The 19,619-nt window shown below is 40.6% G+C and overlaps 1 pseudogene; it reads left to right on the top strand.

The window, feature by feature from the left end:
* Nucleotides 1-805: 805 nt before the first annotated feature.
* On the top strand, nucleotides 806-917 carry LOC118595054 (annotated as a pseudogene).
* Nucleotides 918-19,619: the final 18,702 nt, after the last annotated feature.

Below are 19,619 nucleotides of genomic sequence, written 5' to 3'. Positions count from 1 at the left end.
ATAAACCCACAGTAACTTGTTCCAAAGGTAGGAGAGATTTTTTTTTCATTTTGCTTATGATGCCTAAAAGGTTTTATTTTAATGAGCTTAATGGTCAAAAATTCCCTGCATATTTCTTCTCTGCTATTCTTTATGCTATCCTTCATGTTTTGCATAGTAATCTCCTGAATTTAATTGGCTCGTCCGCATGGTTTTTACTTCTGAGATAGTTTTGTATAAGACAAAAATAAATTTCTTGAAGCTGTGTTGAATGCCATCCATAACACTGCTACTCTTTTTGAGAGAGAGAACTCGGGTGTGAAAGTTTGCCATTTATTTCCTTCCACATCCTTCTCTCCCCTTCTTTTTCTTCTATGTGGACTTTGTTGGTTTGTTTTGGTTTTCTGTTTCTCAAATGCTTAGAAATGATATTTTAGAGAAAATTATTTGTTAGTATAAACTAATTCAAATATCTTAAGTGATTCTGACATTTTCTTTCTGTGGTTGCCTTTTTTTTATTTCAGTTTTATTTATTTATTTATTGTTTTAAGGTCTTACTTTCTGAAGGCCGCCTTTCATCTATCAGAACTGCCCTGTGCTTACCTTTCACACATGGCCTCTTTGCCCATGCTCCTTCTCTGTGGCCTATCACAGTATGCTCTCTGGACACTGTGTTTAGTTTCTTAACTTAAGTGCCTAATTATTAGAAATGTGGATAACAACAATTTAAAATTTTATATATATATTAGGAGCTGAGGATTGAACCCAGGGCCTTGCGCTTGCTGGGCAAGCGCTCTACCACTGAGCTAAACCCCCAACTCCCATAATCACTTCTTGGCCTTTTGGCTAAGATCAAGGGTAGTATCTGTTCTTATCAGTTTAATATTTTTATTTTGGGAAATTTTCATATATTTATACAATGCTGTTGGGGATGTCTTTTTGTATGCTGTGAATGTGTTGCTCTGATTGATTTATAAATAAAACACTGATTGGCCAGTAGCCAGGCAGGAAGTATAGTATAGGTAGGATAAGCAGAGAGGATAATTCTGGGAAGTGGAAGGCTGAGTCAGGAAACGCTGCCAGCTGCCACCACCATAAGAAGCATGATCTAAAGGCAGAACTGGGAAAAGGTACTAAGCCATGTGGCTAAACATAAATAAGAATTATGGGTTAATTTAAGTGTAAAATCTAGCTTGCAAGAAGCCTGAGCCATTAGGCCAAACAGTTTTAATTAATATAAGCATCTGTGTGTTTATTTGGATCTGAGTGGCTGTAAGCTGGTGGGACCAGGAAAACTTCTGGCTACACAATGCATTTTGGCCATTATTTGATGGGCATCATTTAAATGTAAGTACTATTTTGACTGCATTCCACAAAGGTTTAGCTTCTGTGATTTCTTTTCCAATCTTCTTTTAATCTATGTATATTAAAATGCCCAGTTTTTAGTTTCCAGGTATGTGTCCCTTGGCTCATTTGAATCCTTGGTTCCCAGTTGGTAGAACTGTTTGGGAGGATCAGGAGATGTGGCTTTGTTGAGGAGGTGTGTCTTTGGGGAGATACTCTCAGTTTTCCTTCTCCTTTGCCTCCTTCTTGGGGACCAAGATGTGAGCTCTCAGCTGCTCTCACTGCCCTGCCTGTGTGTACCATCAAGGATTTTAGCTCTCTGAAACTCTAAGCCCCAAACTAAATGCTTTATTTTTAGTCATGGTTACTTTATTACATCAATAAAAAGTAAGATAATACTATAATTTAGCATTGTTGATTAGAAGCTTAATTATCTTGTGGTAAGAAAATTTGGTCCATCTACTATAGATTAATTGAAATTTGTCAGGGCATTCTTCTTATTTTACTGTGTCAGTGGATCAACCTCTCCCTTCTTCCCCCTCCTCACACCATTGGTTTTTAATCATTATATACATCTATAAGATATGCTTTCTTTTTAAGCAGATTATCTGTGTGTTTGCACTTATGTGTGTATGTGTGTGTTAGTGTGTATTGTATCCCAAGGAGAAGAGGTCTAGTGTTAGATCCAGGTAGCTGGAGTCACAGGCAGTTGTGAGCCACCTGATATAAGTGGTGGGAAGAACAGTACATGCCCTTAGCTGTTGATCCATCGCGTCAGCCTCAAGACATATATTCCTTAATTGGGGTGCTATAAAGTGTCTCTCTATATGTATACATAGTAAATATAATTAGTTTAGGGTCAAATACTCAGTATTGCTACTACTTAAAACTCTGTCATATCTATATCACTATATGGAACAGCATAGTACACAGATCATTGGTTTCTTTTGAATTATCTCATGATTTGTTTAACTACTGCAATACCTTGCTTATTTGGGGTTCAAAATAATGAATTCAGGCTTCCTTGCTCCCAGGTTTGTGCATATCCTGATTAACTCACTCATTTGTGTATTCACTCTGTCAGCAAATATTTACAGTATTTATGGTGGACTGCACTGAATTCTGTACCACAGAAACACACACACACACACACACACACACCACTTTAAGTCTTGCGTTTCAGGGAACTTCTGTCAGTAGAGGAAACAGTTCTTGGCAAATATTAGTCAGTGTCAGGAGTGCAGCAAGTGACGTCCAGATTGAAAAAGCAGGCAAGGAAGAGGGAACAGGTGGGATGAAGTATGGGAGCTGCTCATGTGCAGGGTGGTTGGGAGGCTAGTTATGGAAAGGCTGAAGCAAAGCAAGAGATGGACACCTCTCTCTCTCTCTCTCTCTCTCTCTCTCTCTCTCTCTCTCTCTCTCTGTCTGTGTGTGTGTGTGTGTGTGTGTGTGTGTGTGTGTGTGTGTGTGTGTGTGAAGTCATTTCAGTCAGGTACTAAGGAAACGGACCCAAGGTGGAGCATACAGTATTAAAAGAATACACAGAGAGGGTCTTTGGAGAACGGCAAGGTCAAGGTGAAGAGATATGACTTTTATTTTGAAAGTATGTCTCTTTTGGATGTGTGGAGATCTACCTGTAATGAGACAGGAGAGGACCAGAGGAGCAGAGAGTTGGCTAATGTGAGTTTATGTCAGAAACGTGGTGGTGGTTGGCCTTGTAGCAACAGTGTTCAATGAGAGGCTCTGAAACCTGCAATGGTCCCTCACATGTGATTTCGCTTTCAGTACTTTTAGTTATCCACAGTCAACCATGGTCCAAAAACAGGAAATGGAAATACCCAGAAATAGCTCAGTAAATAGAGTGCTCTACTAGCATTCACGATTGCCTGGATTTTATCCCCAGCTGTCTTACTTGGGGTTTTTATTGCTGTGAAGAGACACTATGACCACGACAACTCTTATAAAGTGAAACATTGAATTGATGGGGCTTGCTTACAGGTTCAGAGGTTCAGTCTGTCATTGTCATGGTGGGGAGCACAGTGGCTTGCAGACAGATGTGGTGCTGGCTACATCTTGATCAGAAGGCAGCAGGAAGTTGACTGAGACACTGGATGGTATCCTGGCATAGGAAACCTAAAGCCTGACCCCACAGTGACACACTTCCTCTAAGAAGGTCACACCTATTCCAACAAAGCCACACCTCCTAATAGTGCCACTCCCTATGAGCTTATGGGGGGCAAACTGCATTCAAACTACCATACCAGCTCTGCATAAAACTGGGCATTGCAGCCCATGCCTTTAATCCCAGCATTTGGGGGAAAGAGGCAGATGGATCTCTGTGAGTTCAAGTCCAGCTTGGCTTACTTAGCAAATCCCAGGACAGCTACAACTAACAGAACAAAATAAGGCTATGGTGGTTTGATTAAGAATGGCTTCCATCAGCTCATAGATTTGAATGCTTGGTCACAAGGGGGTGACACTATTAGGAGGTGTGGTTTTGTTGGAGTAGGTGTGGCCTTTCTGAAGGAAGTATGTCACTGGGGTAAGTTTCAAAGATGGAGAAGAGAAGGTGCCTGAAGCCTGAGCCTTCCACCTGCCCAGCATTTCGAGCTGGGGAAAGATGGAGCCGTCAGTGACCAAGGAGGAGTGAAATATGCTGCAACCAGGAAGAAAGTAAAGGAAGGCTTCAAGAAGGAGGATGTCTCCAGCTATGCCACTGCTGCCCACAGGTGCACGGGCTGGGGTCTGGAAGTCAGCCATCTTTGGTGATACTGACAAGAGAGATTTGGTAGGAAGCTTGGGACAGATGCTTGAAGGAAGAGGGACTAGATCTATGTCTTGGGGTATTGACCTTTTACATGCGATGCCCCCCCTGCCATTAGTGCCATCATGCTTTAATTCTGTTTTATCTGACATTGGTAGTACCACAGTTTTGCTTTAGTTAATGTTTTAGCTTGCTCAGGCTTCCATAACAAGGCCAAACAGTGGGTGGCTTTACAATAGCCATTCATATTTTCACCATTTTGGAGTTTAGAAGTCAGTCGACAGGGTTACCGTCTCCTCTCTGTCCCTGTAGATATAGATGACCATCTTCTCTGTGTCTCACGTGGTCCTCTGTGTGTGTCTGTCTTAATTTCCTACCTTAATAAAGACTCCTGTCATATAGGATTGTGGCAAATTCTAAAAGGCTCATTTTAATTCCATCATTGACTCTTTGAAGATTCACTTAATATGGCAGTTTGCTGTACCAGAAGTGGTACCTGAATGTATCAGTTTTGTGAATACAGTTGAGCTCAGTTAGTTTATTCTAGTGCCCTCTGTCTCTTGTGTGTGCACATCTTTGTATGTCTTTCTGTTTTCCATGGTTTTCTTTTTTGCTGATTTTTTTCTTTTTTATCGTTTTACAACAACAAATAGTTGAATTTAGAAATACATTTATCAGGATTGGTTTGATGAAACTGATTGATCTCCTGCAGTTCATTTCTTCCATTTTACTGAAATTTTGTATATGTGCTCATTAGGACTCTGCCCTTTCTTCCCTCCTCCCTCCCTCTCTCCTTCCCTCACCTCCTTCCTTCTCCTCTTACTCTGTTCTCTTCTTCCTCCTTTTCTGTTTTTTTTTTTTTTCCTAATTTCACTTGAACTGGGCAAGTCTTCAATAGGTTGCTTTAATGCTGGTTTAATATGGGTATCATAAAATTTAAACATATGTAGTATCAAGACTCTTTGAACAAAGCTTTTTAGAATATGCTTTAATTCTCCCTGGAAAATACTCCATGTTATTGTTGCTTAGAGAGTTAGATGCTCATTAAAAATTAGTATTTTCTAATTGATTTTTAATTAAATTTCTCAGTATATTTTATCAATTTCTGTAGCCTCTCCAGTTTTACGTAATTGTTCTTCACAGTCATGATGTTATGGTAACAGACAACTTGAGAAGTGGAGGCTTAGCATGTCATTTGTTCTTTTTGGCAGCATTTAGACATTGATTTTCAGACTGAGCATGGGATTTAGTCTCCACTATCTTCTCAAAGCTCAAGTCCTTATTTAACGACAGACCTGTGTCTGTCTTCAGTTCTGAAAGTCCTGAGTGTTGTTTGTTCAGTTCCATTGTGCTGGAGTGCTCATTAGATACATACCAGAATTGCTGAGATTGCCTGTGTCTTCAACCTTGTCTAGAATTTATCCTGTTCCTTTTTTCTATTTATTATTATTATTATTATTATTATTATTATTATTATTATTATTATATTTGTGTTTTAATTTTACACATCAGCCATGGCTTCCCCTGTCCTCCCACCTCCCGCCCCCACCCTCACCTTCCCCCCACCCCCTCCCCTCCATTCCCATCTCCTCCAGGGCCAAGACTTCCCCGGGGATTCATTTAAACCTGGTGGATTCGGTAAGGCAGGTCTAGTCACCTCCTTCCAGACTGAGCAAAGCGTCCCTGTGTAAGAGTTCCAAACAGCCAGCTCATGCACTAAGGACATGTCCAGGTCCCACAGCCTGGATGCCTCCCAAACAGTTCAAGCTATTCAGTTGTCTCACTTATCCAGAGGGCCTGATCCAGCTGGGGGCTCCACAGCCTTTGGTTCATAATTCATGTGCTTCCATTCGTTTGGCTATTTGTCCCTGTGCTTTTTCCAATCTTGGGCTCAACAATTCACGCTCTTACAGTCCCTCCTCTTTCTCAACAATTGGAGTCCTGAAGCTCCACCTGGGGCCTGGCTGAGGATCTCTGCATCCACTTCCATCAGTTATTGGATGAGAGTTCCAGCTTGACTTGTAGGGTGTTTGGCCATCTGATCACCAGACTAGGTCAGATCAGGCTTTCTCTCGACCATTGCCGGCAGTCTACAGAGGATGTATCATTGTGGATTTCAGGGAACCTCTCCAGCACTCTGCCTATTCCTGTTCTCATGTGGTCTTCATTTATCATGGTCTGTTATTCCTTGTTTTCCCTTTCTGTTCTTGATCCAGCTGGGATCTCTTGCTCCCCTAAGCTTTCTTTCCCTCAAACCTTGCCCTTCATTACTCCCACTGTTGTCCAGGTTGTTCATGTAGATCTCATCCATTTCTCTGTCATTGGGTGATCCCTGGGTCTTTCCTAGGGTCCTGTTTTCTAGGTAGCCTCCCTGGAATTGTGTAGCAGTCTAGTCATCTTTGTTTTACATCTAGTATCCGACTATGAGTGAGTAAGGACACAGTCAACAAGACAAAGCGACAGCCTACAGAATGGGAAAAGGTCTTCACCAACCCCACATCTGACAGAGGGCTGATATCCAGAATATATAAAGAACTCAAGAAATTAGACATCAAAATGCCCAACAGTCCAATTAAGAAATGGGCTATAGAACTAAATAGAGAATTCTCCACAGAGGAAGTTCAAATGGCTGAAAGACATTTAAGGAATTGCTCAACATCCCTAATTATCCAGGAAATGCAAATCAAAAGAACTCTGAGATACCACCTTACACCTGTCAGAGTGGCTAAGATCAAAAACACAGAAGACAGCTTATGCTGGAGAGGATGTGGAGCAAGGGGAACTCTCCTCCACTGCTGATAGGAATGCAAACTTGTACAGCCACTTTGGAAATCAATATGGCACTTCCTTAGAAAATTAGGAATCCATCTCCCCCAAGACCCAGTTGTAGCACTCTTGGGCATATACCCAAGGAATGCTCAATCATACCACAAGAGCATTTGCTCAGCTATGTTCATATCAGCTTTGTTTGTAATAGACAGATCCTGGAAACCACCTAGATACCCTTCAACTGAAGAATGGATAAAGAAAATATGGTACATATACACAATGGAGTACTACTCAGCAGAGAAAAACAATGACATCATGAGGTTTGTAGGCAAATGGATGGATCTAGAAAAAAATCACCCTGAGTGAGGTAACCCAGACTCAGAAGGACAAACATTTTTTCTAGTTTCTGATATATATATAACGTACAAAATTACATATATTTCCAATATTTCATTTAATTTTCATAAGCACCTTTTTTATTTTGTCATTTATTATATTTTTCTGGGTGCTGTTTTTTATCTTCTTGGCCATTTTAACCATATTTTAAAGTATTTGCTCATTGTTTTATGACATTGGTTTCATTTGGAACGAGCTTAATTAATTAATTGATGTATTTTGATGGCTCTCTTCTTAGCATTATCTTTCTTTGTGTTTTATGGTTTGCATTTACAAGCTCATGTGTGGAGAGACAATTTCCCCTCACTGTCTTCCTTTGTGCTTCCATCTTCTTGTGTGGAGGTTGTCCCCTTGTGTCTACTTAGGCTCCCATGCCCCAGCTATGAAAAGGACCTGATGATGGTCAGATGGTACTTTGGATGACACAGGGCATATAGCTCGTTGGTCCACATAGAGGAACATTTTCTTCTCATCCTTCACTAGACCTTGTGTTCTAACACACTGCCCCCCATCCAAGTGCTAAGACTACTCTTCAGCCTTCAAAGCCATTCAGGAGGCAGGGAGACCTACCACAGCCTAGGCTCTGTGCAGTGAACTCTAGCTATTGTCATGTAGCTGTCTGTCTGTCACAGAACATGCTTAGTCTCCATTGTCTCTGGTAGGAGCAAGCTCCACAGCCAGCACCCGAATCTGAAAGCCTGTGATGCTTGCTCAGTTTTCCCCTCATTATTACTCTGAGCTTTTGCTTCCTGCTTTGATACTCCAAGAATGTCTGACTTGATTTTGAGCTGGAGACATCTCTCTGGTCTGTTGTTATTTTTATTTATTTATTTTTATTATTGTTGCTGGATTTTCTTTTTCATCTATTGTTTCTAATTGCTTTAAGGAGGAGGAGAAGATCATCTTTAGGTTGTGAGCTCCCTAGGCTGTCCTGTTGGGAGACCACTTGTCTACACCCTCTCCCCTTTATCTTAAGCACTATGAAAATGAAAGTTCATAGCTGCTAATGCAAAGAATCTGAGAACTGCACAGGCAAGACTACCAGGCACATTTCAGAGTCACAAGAGTCAAGTCCTACGCTGGTTTCCTTAACAACCAGAATAACCACTCTGTCAAAACGCCTTTGGTCAAGATTGCAAATGCATAGAGAAATTCAGCAAAGCTCAAACATAATTTACAGCTACATCTAGCTGGTTATGGGCTGTAACACCTTTGCTCACATTCATATTTCAGTCCTTGTCGTATAACTTCAGAATATGACAAAATTTGGAGATAGAGTCTTTACAGTAATTAAGAAGAGGTCATGGGGTAGTAGGCACTAATTCATATGCAACTTTATTGTTTTTTTTAAATTTAATTTTGTGTGGTGTTGGTGATTGATTCCCAGGGTCTTGCATGTGCTAGGCAAGCACTCTACCACTGACCTATACTCTCAGCCCAGTGGGCTTGGGTTCAGTGCAACTGGTGTTCACAGGATAAGATGTGATTAGAACACAATCAGATGCAGAGGAGGACCATGTGAAGACAGCTCCAATGGCCAGCTGCCAGCTCAGAAGAAAACAACCCTGCTGATCCTAATTGGGGATTTCCAGTCTCAAGAACTGTAAGAAAATCAATTTCTATTATTTGAGCTAGCACTCTGTATTGTTGTGGCCACTCTAGCAAACTAATTCAACATGAGGCATCTCATCTGCGTGCCCCAAGCACAAAGAAGAGCAATTCATTCTACCTTAGCCTATCCCTGATCCAGGGACCAAGGTCAGTTCTCCTGGGTCATCTGTAGCCAAGAATCATGTTCATAGCCACCAAAACAAAACTCCACATTGCTTCTTTGCTGCCTACCACCAAGCTTCTTTCTGGACATCTTGTTCAGATAACAATGGCTCAGGGCAATCATGTTGAAAACATACCTCGTCCCTGATGGTGACGGTGTACTGATTAGTCTAGCTAGCTGTGTATCCCTGCACTTCTTCCCTCAAGTTAGATACGGGCACTTGAACTTGAGATTTGTTTATGATGAATTTACTCTCATATTCTAACCAACTTATGCATTATGAATGTGTTGGATTCTAAACAAGTGATCAAAATGTGTGATAATTCTGCTGGCTCCATAACCATAGCACACATTTGTTTCTACTCTGGCATTCTTTGGCTAATGCAGAAACTGCTGCTGCTGCTGCTGCTGCTGCTACTGTGTGTGTGTGTGTGTGTGTGTGTGTGTGTGTGTGTGTGTGTGTGATAATACATACTAGATGTTCTTGTTCAATAAAGACATTATGAAAAGACATGGCAAGACATTCACTGTTTTCTCTTTGTGCAAGAAGATCCCTAACATTTTAAGCTATGCTCAGTTGAGGTTCCCAGTCATATCTATCAGGAATGGAATTTCTCTGAGAGCTAACCTATCTGCATAGTTTTGCAGGGTCTTGGTGCTTCAAGCAAAGATACTTCTATTGTGAACACTTGGGGCTTCAAAAATATAATTTACCCTGAAATCCCTTCTGCATTTTAAACATTGTGTCTGAATTCTCAACGCAGTCAGAATGACTGTTTGGTAGACAAAATGTATCCCCAAACCATCAAGGGATTTTCCTAAGCAATTGGGATTACTCCAAAATACATTGCAGATTGGTATCAACTATCATATTTGAATTTGTATTCTAGCGCTGAGAGCAATTTGTAGCGCATTATACACTGCAGCTCCTCCCTCACAATTTCAAAAGGCTCCTGTCTGTGACAAGCGCTAAATACGTTGTTGCTACAGTAGCAGTATCAGAAATGGCCCAGAGACACCACACCAAAGTGAGTGACAGGAAGGAATTTCTTAATCACTTTATGAACACAAGCCTTCAGTATAGCCTGATTTCCTTCAACTGGGGGAAAATGGTATGTGGACTGAGAATGTTGATTGCAACCCGAGAAGCGTAGCTTTCAGGCACAGTGTTTAAATGTTGTAGGGCTGTTTTCCCATTTACTGCAGCCACAGAAAGTTAACTTACTCCCACCACCCCCTGAAATAAAAAGAAAGCTCAGATTCAGAGTCCTAACCAAATCTACAGGAAAAGAAAATCTAAAACGGTGAACTCTATGGCTGTGAATTGACCTTGATAATGGCTTTTATTATTTAGATTTAATAAAATTTCCAGTGATCTGCAGAACAGTGAGAGGAGGTTGAGGTGGTTTTGAGCTGTGTTGTATGAAAGCCATCAGAGACAATAGAGCTCTTGACAGATATCCATTCTAACATTCTCAGAAAAGCATTAACAATATATCACACTCCACTGCCAGCTGAAAACCCATAATACTATTCACAAATTATGTATTTAAGATTGGGGAGCCAGAGTCATTTTTGTAATGCTAATAGGAAGACATGCCCCCCAGAGGTTCCTCGGAACCTCTGCCTGCATTTTTCATGTTCACCTTGCTGCTTGGCCATGTGACTGAAGGAAGAGCTAGACGATTTCAAAATTGTTGCCTGGCTACACCAACCCAACTTCCTACCGTGCAATCTGCCCATGCTCAAAGGCTTGTGTTCAGAAGTGCTCTTCCCAAACCTGGGCTACAATTCATAGGCTTTATCTAAGGATGTCTCCATGACCCTATTTTCAAATGTAAATCAATTCACTCTAAGAAATGTGTTGCTTTGAACAATGGACTGATAATAAGACCAGAAAAATTACAACTGAATGTCATGTAAATAACATAGGCATAGGGAATATTCTTTAAGACATTGTTTTATTTTTACTGTTTTGATTAAAAAATGATACAGAAGCTGTAGAATAGAAACACACAGCAAATTTATAGCAGGTGTCTTTATAGGGCCCTACAACTTTTAAGTATCCCAGAGGAAGAAGAATTAATTTGTGGTGAGATTGGTGTCTTTGATATCTCTATTAAGATTAACAAGAAAGAGGCATATGGTGGGGGAAATAACAGAAAGGTAGACATGTCTGACGAAATGGTATGAAGTTAGAGGACTAATTAAGATACATAGATGGTAATAACAGCAAGCGTTTCAGCATCAGCAGCCAGTGATACTGCACTAACTGAAAGCCTAGGTGAAGGGATAGGGAGCTGAGGTTAGGATGAGGTCACCACATGATGAGTTGTGGCTTTCTCCAAGGGGTAGTCAATCACTAAATGGGTCCTCCATGTGATTGGCTTAGCATGGGTCTTTTCACTCACTGGAATCTAGGTTGCTGAATGGGACAGGAGGGATTAGGCCATCAGGCACAGCAAGAAAGAAGAGACCAAAAGGCCCTCTTTGGAGAAAGATTAAGGATGGAAATAATTAATTAAAGTCAGCTTTTAAAGTTTCCGTTGGGCAGAGACAACACAGAAAGTTGCAATCTTAGGAGAAGGCCAGAAATGCATTTTAACTCCAACCCTTTCTCCCCAGTCAACATGCATTTGAGCTTTTGACACATGATAGAATTGATAAATCTGACTTGCACTTTTATCTCTTTACCCTGTCTGTCTAAGTAATGCAGTTTGAAAAGGAGTAAGACATAAGGCATCTATCAACTGAAAATCAATGCTTCAGCTCTCATTGATCCTCAGAGACAGCAGACTGTTGTGGGCAGGGGCTTGGGAATCCCACGGACCTGGGTATGAGAAGGCAAGCCTGTTTGCAGTTTCCTTACCTGTAAACTAGGTAAACATCTGTATGCACAGGGCCGTCAGGATGGCTCAGCAGGCAGAGGGGCTTGCCTGCAAGCCTGATGGCCTGTTCCATCCCTGGAGCCCACAGATGGACAGAAAGAACTGACTCCTGCAAGTTGTCCTTTGACCTCCATCAGCGCACGCTGGGGCAGGAGCACCCTCCTACCCACCCCAGGGGGTTAAGCAGCAGCCCTGGGTGTTACAAAGGATTGTTATACAGTTAACTGTCTTTAGACATTATAATATCACCATTAATATTTTATTATTATTGATTAAACATGAAAATAAAATGGACTGGCAGGAATTATTTATGTTGGGAAAATTGGATACATTATTCTAAAATTCATTGCACATCTTTAAACACTTGAAGGAAAGCATTATTCTTCAATTAAAGATATGATAAATACTAATTTCAAAATAACATCCTTAGAGATATATATTCATATGGATAAGTATTTTACTTTATGTAATTTTCATATCCTAATGCAATTCAGATCAGAGTTAATATATAATGAAAACGTAGCTTGTGTGAATAACTAGCTCTCCCTGTAGAAGTTGGCGAACAGCGTAAGGGATGTTTGAGAGGCCTGTAGTGCTTGCAGCCACTCCAGCTGACGTTTAGTTAATGGAACTGGCTCCTGCTTGACAGTGAACAGAGAACACTACACAAGCCACCATGTTCTGGGGTTTCTTGCCAGCTTGCTTTATGTTCGTCTGACTGGTTCCTCTTCATGACTATCCTATGCCTGGCTAGGTTTCGAGCTTCAGGAAGGCCATCTGATTTCTGTTGTTCTACGTTGCCCTGGGCTTTAAGCAGACAGGATTTAAAGATGACTGTTGGCCCTAATGGGATTCCTTCTCACCAGACACAAAGAAAGACAACTCTTCAGTTGGAACTTAGTGACTCAAACCTTTTCCAAGCAGAAAATAATTAAGATTTCGGATCCCTTTGCTGCACGAGAGGAGAATAAGGACTGAAGAAAGCAGAGGGAAAAGTCTGTGCCAAACCCACGTTCATGTGGAAAACAGCCGGAAAAAACCACAGACATTTGCACATGCACAGACACCTGCACACACACACACACACATATACACACACACACACATACAGACATATACACATATACATACACTAGCACACACACATACACATATACAGACACACCAGCACACACATATACAGACACACACATACACATATACAGACACACTAGCACACACACATACACATATACAGACACACACATATACACACACAAGCACGCACACATGCACATATACAGACACACCAGTACACACACATACACATATACAGACACACACATATACACACCCAGACACACATATATACAGACACACAGGCACACACATAACACACTAGCACACACACACACAGATACAGACAGATGAACATACATACTCTCACACACAAATGCATACACACAGAGACACATGTACACACAGAGACACACACAGGGTTACAAGACAGATAGACACACACATACACACACATATCCACAGATATATACAGACACACATATACAGACACACAGACACACACACACACATATACACACATAGCACACACATAGAGATACAGACAGATGACTATACATACTCTCACATACATGCACACACACAGACACAGACATACATGTACACACAGAGACACATATAGGGACACAAGACAGACAGACAAATACACATACTTATACACACACACCCACAGATACACACAGACAGATACACACACATAGAGACACACATGCATACACAGTCAGACACACACAGACAGTCACACACAGAGAGACACACAAACAGGTACATACACATACACATTGACACACTGACACAGACAGATACACACACACAGGCACACAGACATACACAGAGACATATACACATTGACACACTTGACACACAGATCAGTCAGACAGACTGGCACACACAACACACACACACACACACACACACACACACACACACGAACATGCACATGTGTGCAGAAATGAGCAACAGAAGGATCATAGTTCTGGGGACAAAGAGAAGCCGTGTTGACAGGCTGGCCACTTTTACTGTCTTTTATTTTTCTAGAGACTTTCTTGTCAGGCCAACACTGACTATGCTGGTTGGCTCAAGTAGGAAGTTCCTGCTGGAATTTTAGACGACAGCAGAAATTTTGGTGTTGTATAAAGTTAACATGGCAAAACGTAAGCACTTGAGAGGCTTCAAACACTTAATTTTCCTCTCAAGGTACTTGCCAAATTCTGAAGTTACGATTGGAGAGCAAAGGACTTCCCCCAGGCTGGGGATCTATCAAAGACGCTCCTGTTCTCAGTAGAAACTCCCTAGTTTTAGGAACAGGATAAATTAGAGCTGGAGTAAGTCTTACCATGATGCCAGCACAGCCTTGACTTGGGTTAGTCCCAGCTGATAAAGATTACTACTGCACCTAGCAGAGGGGACACATAACACCTTTAGGCTCCATCGCATCTGCCATTCAGAGACTGAAAACACATCGTAACTCCAAATCCAGGAGAAAAGTCAGGCCATGGGACCTGGAGAGCTGCTCACTGGTTAAGACACTTGTTCTTGCAGAGGACTGCGCTTTTATCCTCAGCACTCCATAACTTCTGCCCCAGGCCTTGCACTTAGGACCTTCATGGGCATCAAGCACACACATGATATGATGCACACATGCAGGCAAAACATGCCAACAGATCAAATAACTAAAAAGTAGACCCATTTAAAAAATTCTGACCATGGAAACAGACTTGCAGGTGGCCTAGCATAGATAAGAGAGAGAACTTTTGTACAACCATGACTGCTACACTTAGCAAACAGAAGGAAACAAAGAAATGCAGATTAGTAGGGAAATTTACTGGAACCTTACAGAAATGCAAACGAAAATGGAGAAATAAAACTCTAGGATATGCAGAAGTAATTACTTCATAGATAGATGTGAGCATAAATGAGACTCATAACGAAACAGGATTTAAAAATGAGAAGACAGCAATAAAAATTATCTTAGTACAGAGAATAAAGAATGGAAATAGGTATGTGTGGAATTGGTATGTAGGGCGCAATGGAAGCACTCAGTATACAGATTGAATCTGAATGGAGGACAGGAATTATTTGGATGAATGAAATAGAAACAAAAGTGAACTGGTGTATATATGCACCCAATTATATCATATTGAGCTTAGACTAAATCCTGGCAGTAAGACTGAGCTGCTCTGGTGGTTGATTTTAAATGTCAACTTGCCACAGTTTAGAATCCCTGAGAAGCAAGTGTCAATGAAAGAATCACCTATTTCGGGTCAGCCTGAGGGTGTGTCTGTGGGGAGTTGTCCTGATTGTTGTTACTGAGGTGGAAAGACTCATCCTGAGTGTGGGCAGCGCCATTGTAGGGACTGGGCTCTGACCTACAAACCGTGAGGAAAGCTGGCGGAGCAGCAGCAGCTGGCTGGCACTGGGGTTTCTCTGGTTGTGGATAGGATGAGAGTAGGGGCCTGAGTGCCCACTTTTACTTTTCTTCACGGATGGATGCACTGTAACCTGGAGTTGTAACCAGACACACCTTTCCTCCCATAAGTTGCTTTTGGTGAGGTATTTTATTCCACTAACAGAAATGAAAGTGGATGGTGACATTGGAAAACAAATTTTAATGTATAATGAGGTCAAAGGTCCACTTTATACCTTATAACGCACACAGTACATGTGGTGGTTAGTGTTGAGTATCACTTGACAGGCTTTCAATCCCCCAGGAGGCACACTGCAGGGACAGTTGAGGCATTGTCTCTATTAGGTTCCTGAGGGAGGGAGACTCACTCTAGAAGAGGGCTATACCATTCCCCGGGCTTGGGCTCTGGACTGAGTAAAAAGGAGGAAGTTATGTGCACATGAGTACTCACCACTTTCTACTTCCTGTATGAAAGAAGGAAGCTATGTGAGCATGAACACACACCACTCTACTTCCTGAGGATGCAATGTGATAGCTGCTTCAAGCTCTTTGATTTCCCCACTATGATGGACTATTCCCTCGAGCTGGGCTAAAATAAACCATGCCTTCCATAAGCTGCTTCTGTTAGGGCATTTTATCACAAAAATTTGAAAAATAAGACAATGAGACACCAATAAAGAAGAAGCAAAGCTGGTAATCTATACTAATATCAGAGCAAAGAGTGTTTAGAGGTTCGAAGAGCCATTTCATAATGATGATGGAGAGTTGCAGAAGAGGCTGCACAATCCTATTGCAGAGCCTGATGATATGGTTTAAAATAAAGCAAGCATTGAATTAACAGAGAAATAAAAATCTGTCTTTACCATTAAGAATTTAGAATATCTGTACAAGTTGACACAATTCACATGCATAGAACACTGCAGCAAGCACATTCTATACCCATGTTATTTTCAAGACGCAGTCCACCTGCACTGTCGTTGATGACATGCTGAGTCACCGAACAGACCCAGTGAATCAAAAGATTGAAATTATTCAGAGCATGTTTTCTGTCTGCAGTGTAATAAGTGATACATGAATCACAAGTAGGTCGTTAGAAAGTACTCCACTGGTTTCTGAAGTTAAATTACACTCTCCTGAATAACCAATGGGTGGAGAAGAAACTATAATAGGAATTAGAAAGTTTGAGCTGAACATTCAGAATATATCAAGAGAAATTGTGTGAGACTAACACAGTGCTCAGCGAAATGGATGGAGAGTAAATGCACACATTAAAATGTGTGAAGGTAAATGATCAAAGATTTGTGCTCAAGGAGGCAGAGTGTAGGAGCAGCAACACAAATCCAAAGAGAAGCAGAAGACAGACAATAAAGATGAGAACAGAAATCAGTAGAACTGATAACAAAGGAATAGTCCAGTGAATCAACAAAACCAGAGCTGGATTCTATCAAGTAACAGAATCATGGATTTCAGACCAACTAAGGAAAACCTAAGGAAAAGAGACGTGGCCAACATTAGGGATGAAATGAAGGACGTTATTATCCATCCAGTTAACACTGAGAAGAAAATGAGATGTTATAAACAATTCCATATCAGTGTATTTAGTGAATGAGAAAGAAAGCCTCCTTCTTTAAACAACACAGCCTACAAGACCAGATAGATCAGATCAAAACATTCAAATGTCCTTGTAGTGTTTAAAGAACCTGTTTTGTGAACTCAAAACTTTACCACAAAAAACTGACATGTTTTTGTAAGTAGATTTTTTTCCAATATGTAATATATAACATGAATTTTATATAGACACTTCAATAGATGTAAAAACAAAACAATAACTTCCTAAAATTTTTATGCATTAGTCTAGACTTGATTTCCAACTGATAAGATCATTGGTAGCTAAGCAATTATAATCTTATCTTTTTAATCAGTTTAGAATTAGAAATTCTAATAAAATAATAGAAATTGATGAGTTTTCAGTAAAAAGAAATCACAAATTTGAGTGAGTCAGGAAACGGGTTGGCAGATCTAGGAAGAGATGGGGAAGAGGAATGGATAGTAGAAATACACTGTGTGAATTTCTCAGAGAACCAATTAAAAACATAACACTAGTTAATTGAAATTCAATAATTACAAAGATTAATACCATAAAGTTATTCAAGGAATTTGAGGGTTTTAATATGAATAAAAATAAATAAATGTAACTTACTGTATTAGTACATACAGGAAAGGAATATTACAAACTCAGTACTGATTTACTACAAAATCCTTGGCCAAGTGACAACAGAAAGGAAGTTCCTAAAGTTGATAAAGATTATCCAAAGCTAACAACTGCACTAGTAAAAATGACATTAATAAAGCAGTGACTGGTTTCTAGTGAGACTGAGAACACGACATGAAAACCTTCTGTGACTGTTTCTGTCCAACCCTGAACTGAAGGTCTCTATCTGGGCAGAGAGGAGCAGACATACATGTGTGAGGAATGAACTGTTTATAAACGATATGGTTCTGTCCAAAACTCAGCAAGAGCGGAGTGCAGGAAGATGCCCAAAGGTTTGCTTCAGCAGACTTCATCACCCTAGCTGGCGGGGGAAAAATCTGTTCGCTTGCATTTCCATTTGGAAGCAACAGCAACAGATACATAATCGCAAGTGATATGTATTATATATGCATATATATTTGGCTTTTCGAGACAGGGTTTCTCTGTGTAGTTTTGGTGCCTGTCCTGGATCTCACGCTGTAGACCAGGCTGACCGTGAACTCACAGAGATCCACCTGGCTCTGCCTCCCGAGTGCTGGGATTAAAGGTGTGCACCACCACTGCCCAGCACAAGTGATATTTTTCTAAATAATATAATTTTTAATAGTGATGTAAAACATCAAATATCCAAAGGTAAATTTAATGGAAAGTTTGAAAATGAAAAAAAATTATACTAAAAAAACCCATTATTCACTACTGCTAGAGATTATTGATCTAAATAAATGGAGTACTGTCCCATACTCAGAGATAGAATATCCCAAAATTGCAGATGCCAGCACTTCCCTCAAGTTAAACCATGCATTAAATGGGTTTACATTTTGGGGGGTCAAAAAGTAAAAAAAATGATTTTATTATTACTGTATCTATTCTTAATTAATCAGTGAAAATCCAGAGTTTCACACTATAGCCCAGGATGGCCTCAAACTCATGGCAATTCTTCTTCTTCAACTGACATTGATTTTAAGTGTATGTGTATGTGGAGAGGAGCTAGAACACGCCAAGCAGTTCTGAAGAAGGAAAAGGAAGCGTTCACCGTCGGCGGGCCTGCATGCAGGCTCTAGCATTGGAGATAGTGGGCACTGCTGCCAGGAGCTCAGACCTTAGAACGGAAGGAGATAGTCTTTCCAAACATGGATATTTTTCAATAGGGATCTCAGTATGCATCCAGACTGTATAGAGAACTGTAAACTAGAACTTCACTGAAAACTTATAAACAACATGGAACACAGCATCCTAAAACATACATGTGCTACTATGTGGCAGAAAGCTCTAGAAGAAATAGCTTCCTATGGAAGACGCATTCCCTATCATTGCCCAGAATGCTGTGACTGGTCGTCACCAAACTTTTAAAAACAGACGCTGGACTTTTCTATCAATAAGGAATAGTGTGAGTGAGGCATCACATTGTGTGTGCTGGCCTGTGTTCTTCTGGACATGACGAAACATGTCCAGTGCATTCTGAATACTTGATCACAAAGATGATGAAAGGGAGATAGTTTAAATATTTTTTAAAATGTGGGTTTTTTTTTTTATTTTAAATCAATAATGCAGGATCCTCTGAGCGACTCTCCGCACCCTCACCAACTTGAAAAAGAGAAGAACATAAGAGAAGTGTAATTCAGTGTGTCAGATGTAATTGGGTCACCCTTGACTTGACCTCATATGGTGTGGCTCAGTGAGCACACACTAGGAATACAAACCCCACTCAGCAATTTTCTCATTTACTTGGGCTTCTATTATTTATGCTACTTCCAATCTGCACTTTCTTTGGAAGAATCTTTTCGGACCATTTATCCATTTTGTGAGGGGTAATTTAGTTGATACTGCATGACACAAACCATAAATTCATTTAACCAGACACATGACACAAATTGTGATCCATGGCAACACTTGAAAGTAGCTCTCAGAAAACATCTTTTTCCTTTGGTGCCACATGACACCCAGCCACTGTCAATCTGTATATTTAGTATCTGAAGTGACTTATGTCCTTC

Source organism: Onychomys torridus, chromosome 13 (genome assembly GCF_903995425.1).
Source record: "Onychomys torridus chromosome 13, mOncTor1.1, whole genome shotgun sequence".
Lineage (NCBI taxonomy): Eukaryota > Metazoa > Chordata > Mammalia > Rodentia > Cricetidae > Onychomys > Onychomys torridus.
Note: the sequence above shows the minus strand (reverse complement) of the source record. Positions and strands in the feature narration are given on the sequence as shown.